The sequence below is a fragment of the Ostrinia nubilalis genome, chromosome 7 (genome assembly GCF_963855985.1).
Source record: "Ostrinia nubilalis chromosome 7, ilOstNubi1.1, whole genome shotgun sequence".
Lineage (NCBI taxonomy): Eukaryota > Metazoa > Arthropoda > Insecta > Lepidoptera > Crambidae > Ostrinia > Ostrinia nubilalis.
Window position 1 is genome coordinate 6,937,548 of NC_087094.1, and position 7,995 is coordinate 6,945,542.

Consider the following 7,995-nt stretch of genomic DNA (forward strand, 5'->3'; position numbering starts at 1 on the left):
AAATATTATGGTATCTACTAATGTTTAGACTATCTTATTTTTTGTAATGTAAAAACACAATAATTATATACAAATATCAAAGAATATCTTATCAGTTTAAACGGGTATTGTAAAATACGTAATTTTCTACAAAGTCCTACACTTTCAAGCTTCTCCTGGGCCGCGTCAGTGATATGAATATTAAACGTCCAAAGTATTATAAGATTTACGGCGATTTGAAAGTTGGACTGCGCACTTAAATGAATGTTTAACATTATCTGAGTTTTAGGGAGCTCTTAAACAACTCGCAAAGAAACTTTAATAGAGAGAGAGTCTCGGGCGATTAATTCCGAGACGTGGAAGGTGGACGGGAATTCTTAATAAGAAGGGGTACGCTCAATCAGATTGCTATTGCAGTTGGATTTAACCTACGACGCTATAGATATGTATGGGTACTTACGACCCCTTTGTTTAAGAAAATTACGCCTATAATTTATATCAAATAACATTTGAGGGTTAACTAATAATGTCTTTTCAAGGTATAGAACAACAGTAACGTCTGAGAATAAATACTTACGTAATTTAGATTGCGTGTTTATTGTAATCATGGATTGACTAATAAAAATGTTTCAAGAAATATTTTGTGACCTTCACTTAATTAGTCCCTGAAAGTCCGATAAATATTTTTGAATGTGTTTTTTTTTTATGCTAGACAAGGCAGTTATTTGACCGCAATCGCACTTGGTGCTAAGTGAGATGCAGTCTAGGATGGTACATATCTGCCCTGTAAGTGTCTATTCACTTTCGCCTTGTAACTTATGTTAGTGACATGCACTGGAGAACTTCCGAGCAAGTTATACGCCCGTATTCACAAACATTACTATGAGGTCTCACAGTGCGCGTGGACGCACAGGGTGACACACGAATTAATCACAGAGCTCTATTCAACGCTGTGCGTTCCATTTGCTGCGTCACTTAAAAGCAAGTATCGTTTGTGAATACGGGCGTTAGTTTCATTTATTTATAATATTAGTATAGATGTCTAAGTACCTACCTACTTCGTATCTACAAATCTTGAAATCTTAGGCATTTAATTCGGTCAAGAGATGTAAATTAAAACCTTATAATTAACCCCTCCAATACATGCAGTGCCATAATTTTGAGTAAGAGGTTTTGGTCGACTGAATTTTCACGTGTCCGAAGCAGTATAAGAGTAGGCGCACACCGTTGATTTTTAGTTGGCCGATAGTTGTGCCCGATTTCAAATTGTATGAAGAATCGGCCAAATCGAATCGGTAATGTGCGCACTCCCATGTACATGCCCATACTGATCAACTGCCCGACTAAACTATCGGCCGACGAAAAATCAACGGTGTGCGCCTACTCTAAAGGTGTAAAGTTAACAAGTCCCCGAACTGATTGGCGCGCCGGACGCGTCGAATCGTCATTTCGCGCTGGCCTCCCATTGTGATGCACTTTATTGAATTTGATTTACTTACGTGCCAATTTTTGGAGGCTTCGGTTTTTATTTACTGACCTCGACGCCGTTGTAAACTTAATTGAATCCGCTAACAAAAGGCATCGAATGAAAAGAGCGTCCAGTGGTGTGCAATGCAGATTATAATAGGGTTTTCCGAATTTGCATCAGGCTTTCAGTACTGGATATTCGATATTCGCACGGTGGTTGAACTATTGTTTTTTTTTTTTTTTTTTTTTTTTTTTTTATGTGATAGGAGGCAAACGAGCAAACGGATCACCTGATGGTAAGTGATTACCGTCGCCCATAGACACCCGCAGACCCAGGGGCGTTACAGGTGCGTTGCCGGCCTTTAAGGTAAAGATACGCTCTCCTCTTGAAAGCTTGTTTTTATAACAATGCCAACGGTAAATGAATCCGATTTACTATTGGCTGAACCATATCCGATTTCACAATAATAATTGATTTATTTTGAGGTATTAGTATTACTACACTACTCATAGGAATTTAGATCTTGTTATTAATTTAGAATTACTAACACGGGTCCTTCTACATAGCCATAGTCTGGATACATAGACTTTAACAATAAGTGCGATTGCAGTCAAATACCTGCCTTGTTATGCATAGAAAAATTTTTTACTAAAGACTAATTTAATTCTTTAGGCTTTACTCAAATTGTAATATCAAAACTGTGTTAGCTTTCCCTCAAATTTGAGTAATAAAAGCGAATTATACTGAGAAAGAGCGTAATCTTAGTTAATTATCTGAAATTCAGTCGTATTTAACGTCGTTTCTAAACGAGTTTTCACAATTGGAGCGGAGTCAAAAGGGCCTTCTAAAGGAATCGCAAACACAATTAGAGGCAAGTTGTTGTTTGTCGAAATTGTCAGGGAAAGAGTGTTCGTGACACGTCGCACCGCATACAGCCGGTAGTAACTGATCACCGGGAAGATCGCATAGGTGGTCAGTGAAGTCTAAACTAAATCAAATGACACACCATTGACTAATTGTTACTCTTGTAGTACATTCTTCAAGTAAATCAAGCAACTGATGCTTCTCGGTTTTACCTACTAATAGAGTAGACTCTCAGATCATAGAAGTCTAGATGACAAGAAGTAGCAAAAAAGTTTAGTGAGATAATTTTACAAAAATCGGAATAAGTAGGTAGGTAGGTCGAGCAAGTATAATAAGCTAAATATTAATTAGATATTGCGTTTTTAATTTTTGTACCTCAGGAGTTAATTATTTTTAGCGAGGCACATATTGTCAGATGGCAGTTTGGTTTATTTTTTCTCATTTTTAAAAATGATCCTAATATCAGATTATCCTAAAAATTAATAAAAAGATATTTATTGGTACATGCAATAAAAAAAGAATATTTCTGTTTCTAAACAGAACCTAACCTAAAATATTTTCTTTAAAAAACCAATCTCAAAGTTCAGTTACGCGGCATGCGAGCGTATTTGCGGCCGCTAAGCTCGTTATTATGATTGTGCCCTATAGAGAGATACAGAATCAAATCAGCCGGAACAATGCCGCAATTAAAGAGGGGGACGTCTTGAGACCGGTCGCATTGGCGGGCTGAAATTGTTTTAAAAAAAAATGAAAGTAACAAAACTGAGAATTTTCCTAGGAAAGAAAAAAAATGTAAGAAGATTGTGTTTTTTATTTTTTATGATATCAAAAATATTATATTAATTTTGTTTGTCGCTTTCTAAAAAGTTAACAAAATAGGTATTAATTTTTTTTATCAAAACGTTTCAGAAGTTTTCATGACACTAATTCAAAGCTTTTCGGCCACCAGAAGGCATGGGGCCTTGAAAAAGGAGAAATTAAAAAAAAACTCGATATCAAAAACAATGTACAATCGGAAAATCCCGAAAACAAAGCTAAGCAAACTAGAAATTGTTTCTGTGAGTAATTTTTCATCCCATTTTATTTACAAACCCTAAAGGACATTTCACCCTTCCGCGATACATAATTGATGGATTCTTGCAATTGTACGAAATTCGTAAATCTCACCAACTCCAAGTCGTCGTTCTATGCAAATCCTCGGTGAATAGTCTGTTTACTTCTTCGCTTTTGTTTCACCGTAACGAGCAGAAAAAGGGCCCATTCAGAGCATCCGAACCTAATTACCTCCCCCACAAAGAGGGTTTTTAATTAACGATATTATGTCAAATAACTCGCTTGAACCGTCTTGTTCTCGCGGATTGAGTTGCGAATGTTTGTTTTATTGAATTTTAATAATTTTGAAAGACTTTGAGTTGGTAAAAACGATTAAATATAGACTGAATTGTGAAACGAATTGTGAAGTTGGGGAACGCTTAGATGTTCGTTTGTTATTATTTTCTAATGTTTCTGAGTAAGTTTTATTTATTCATTGTTTACGTTATTAATTCGTAAGAAGACAGGTAATTAGCACGTTTTGTTTCTTAATTAATTATTGAATGAACAAACAATACCCACCTGAGATAGTATGCTTTCTTCAGAATCGACTAATTAGTGGTTAATGAAATCGCAGACTTTAAATGAAATAAGGTTTTTTTAGGTTCTAAGCTTAGGTTCTAAGTGATCAAATACAATTTTAAGCTATTATGGGTCGATTTTTAATCGTGAGGTAACTTCAGGTCACTTCAGGAATCTGCAGAATAACTTTTCGTTTATTACAGAATCTAAATATCTAGCCATACTGTGACGTTTGGCCTAAACTTCTACCTAAATGTCCACTTTAATGAGAGCCACCTAATCATTTAGAGCCTAATTAAAACCCTACACAACAACCAACCAGTAATCACCGATAACGCCCGGCTAATAGGAAGATCGTATTAGTTCGGAGTGAAGGGTAGGCTAATTGCGTTAATCCAATTAATAGTAGCCAATTGCAGTGACTAATGCATTGTTAGCAATGACAGATCGCACGCGCTGACGGTGACGCGACGCTAGCGCTCTGACGGACGCATCCATCAAATATGCGCAGCCTGAACAGAAAAGCCAATTAAGTTTAGGGTGACAAACAAAAGTGCTATGTACTTTTGAAGCCTCTTATAAAAACAAAAAAAAACTTTTTTAAAGAAAAACCCATTCGCGGAAAATGACTTTATTTACAGTCTGGTACTGCAGTTTGTACAAATTATTTTAAATGATTTTTTTCATATCTACGAGCAAGTACCTACCTAGGATAGTTAACGCACTCAATCCAATAATATATTTACTTGCCATCCTATCGCCTTATTACGCAGCATATCTCCTCTCTCAGTGGTGGGGCACTGTAATTATTATTCCTGTACCAATAGCCAGGAGCTTAGGTATATGCCGATGATATAGAAAAAACTAATAAGTATTGTACCTAATTAGAAATAACGTAGCTATAATTGTCCAAAGGCTGAAAAGTCATTGTCCATCCAGACAATCCAGTTAAGCAGTTGCAAATCAAAAAGCTGTGCAACAATAGCCGGACCGACAAGTCTGCTATCTAAACTCCCCGCGTCCGTTCCTAATTCCTGCAGATGGGTGTAGAGCATTCCGGGATTAGCTACATTTGAATGCGGGGCCGACGCGTCTCCGCACTAATTGAGTTAATATTTGGTTATCGGGCCCGCGCACTCGGCCCCGAGACTAATCCGCGCAAATTAATGACACGAATTTATCATTATTAATGCCTAAATGATCCCGCACCTGGTTTTATGGTACGATGGGGTTATGACGGCTAGCAATGTGCGGTTGCAATCTGAAGGATATGGATTACAGAATACCACCTATACGTTTCATTTTAAGGGCATCTATCTCATGATTTACTTATGTTATAACACTAGCTGTGCCCGCGACTTCGTACGCGTGAAAACCCGTTTTCGCAACATTTTTCATTGTTGCTCTGCACCTATTACTCGTAGCGTGATGTTGTTGTAGCCTATAGCCTTCCTCGATAAATGGGCTATCTAACACTGAAATAATTTTTAAAATCGGACCAGTAGTTCCGGAGATAAGCGCGTTCAAGTAAACAAACAAACAAACAAACAAACAAACTCTTCAGCTTTATAATATTAGTATAGATTTATTAGAAATGCGAGACAACTGGTTTTCAAGAAAATTTTAATCATTTACTAATTTCAATTGATGCCAACTATGCAATTTATCAAGCATCATCTTGCCCCAACGTAAGAGTGGTTATTTTTAAAATCAATGTTAACTACCAAGTAATGTCGTATTGATTTCAGCCGCCTATTAACCATTCACGCGACGGCATACATTCGCAACGTTCAGAAGTGGGCAGTTAATTAAATAAAAACCATTTGCACTCCGGTATAATGCACGCGCAACACTGATGGCGTGATTGGGACCCGTATTTCCTGACGGTTAATACTATAAATACGTACCCACACAATCTTAAGGGCACGGCCTCATGGAAACGTTGAATTCTTGTTGTTTTATTTAAAATTATAATTGATAATTGGACTGTTTTAAAAGTATTATTAGCTTACGCTAGTGTTAGCTCAACAACTCTGTAGGTATGATGAGTAAACAAATTTATACCTATACATTTTTCAATAACAGATTATACTGCTGAAAACTCTTGTATGCTCAATATCCTAAAAACAATGAAACCCTATTGTCGTGAAAACCCATTAGTCATTACACAAACAAGTTCTGCGAATTTAAAATTGCATTGTTAAGAAAAAGAAAACTAAACCCTGTGTTTGCAGATGTGTGTTTATCAGGCGAGCGCTCGCAGCCGGTCAATTGGACCGGCCATTCGTTTCGACAGTTTTACGGCAACGCCGCGCCGTTTATTCGCGCGTTCCGCCCGTGTAATGCCTTTATGACAGTTTTTTATGGGGGCACTAGTTCATATTTTGGCAGGGTTAAGGGATTAAAAGATTGAGATTAATGAAAACGAATAAACTGGTCGCGAACGATCCAGTTTTATTGGCAAGTTAGCTGCAATACTGGTGCTAGGTTTTTAGCTATAAAAGTTCCAAACACACGGAATATTACGACAAGATTTTGTTGGTTTAGAAAATAGACAAATACCACAAATTGTGCAAATACTCTCATAATAACTTGAGCTGTCTTGTTTTAAAAACAAAAAGTATTGTCCACAAGTTCAAAATGCACCATAGTATCTTAGCTAATCAAAACGCGACATTCGAGTAGTGTGTTTAGACAGATAACTCGTTTGGTGCATGGGATAAGACCGCTATGCATGGCAAACAGCCGGTAACGAGCGATCAATGCGCAATCACGGCGCTAATCACCGATCGACGTCCGTCACAAGTGACGCACGCGGAGTTCGTGACGCAATGTGACGCTCATGACGCGTTTAATTAATCCGTGCGGTCAATGTGACCAAAGCGCGCGAGGGTTAACTTTGAAGATATGAATCCCATGTTTCAGTTGTTGTGTAAAAGTGGCATTTCAATTACTGTTAAGTTAAAATATACCTTCTTGGTTTTGAAATAACAGTTTTTTTAAAAGAATAATTAATAAGTATTTTGTTGTGCACAAGGTTTAGCTGCGTAAACTTAGTTATAGAAACGCTGTTTTTTGGTAGTATAATAATAACATACTATTTTATTTACACTATTTCTAGGCAATTTTTTCGCGAAGCTCAGACAGCAAGCATTATGTTTACTTATTCCGCAGCGAAAAAGGGTTATTTTTCAGTTATCTATCCCACCGGCGAGCCGTCACAGCAATTATTTAGGCGCACGTCAGTGGGCAGCAGGACTATTCCTAAACGCTGCTTACGTCGTTTCAGGTCAATCTGTCACAGTCGCTCATACTAGCATCACCCTTTGCGTGAGAGGGATGGCAACATTCGAAACTTCGGATTACGTTTTCGGAGTAACCCGGTGATTAACGGCAAAACTCGCCGGTCCGACACTGATCCGGCGCGGCGACGGGACGGCGAGAATATCTGGCCCTGCAATTTAAAACCAAATTGACATTGGCTGTAAAATATCCAGTTATTCAAAGGTGGAAGGAATATACGCGATCTGACGTGAGCCTGTTAAAATTTACTGGGGCTCTGTGTTGGTGGTACGGTAATTAAAGACTCAGATATCTTGCGTATTTTTTAGGTATTTATCTATGTAGGATTGTAGGTATATAAGTTACAGAAGGAGCATAATGTAGCGCTAACTTAAGATCGTCTGAAATATCTAATAAGTATGATCGATAAAGTTAGAGAGAGGTTTTTTTTAAGAACACTTCTGCAGGCTAATTCAAATGCATATGTCGATCGTTATATGAATATAAACGTTTGTTTGATTGTAAAAGTTTCTCGGAAGAATGGAAAAACATTAGTGTGATGGTAGTACTAATATAATGTCCTACTAAAAGATTAGCTCTTCCTCTACACGGTCATCCAAAAATATTTTGCTATATTAATTTATTACATATTTTACATATTATTAAATAAATATCCCAATCCCAACTATCCCAACTAATATTATAAATGCGAAAGTAACTCTGTCTGTCTGTCTGTCTGTCTGTCTGTTACGCTTTCCCGCTTAAACCTCGCAACCGATTTTGATGAA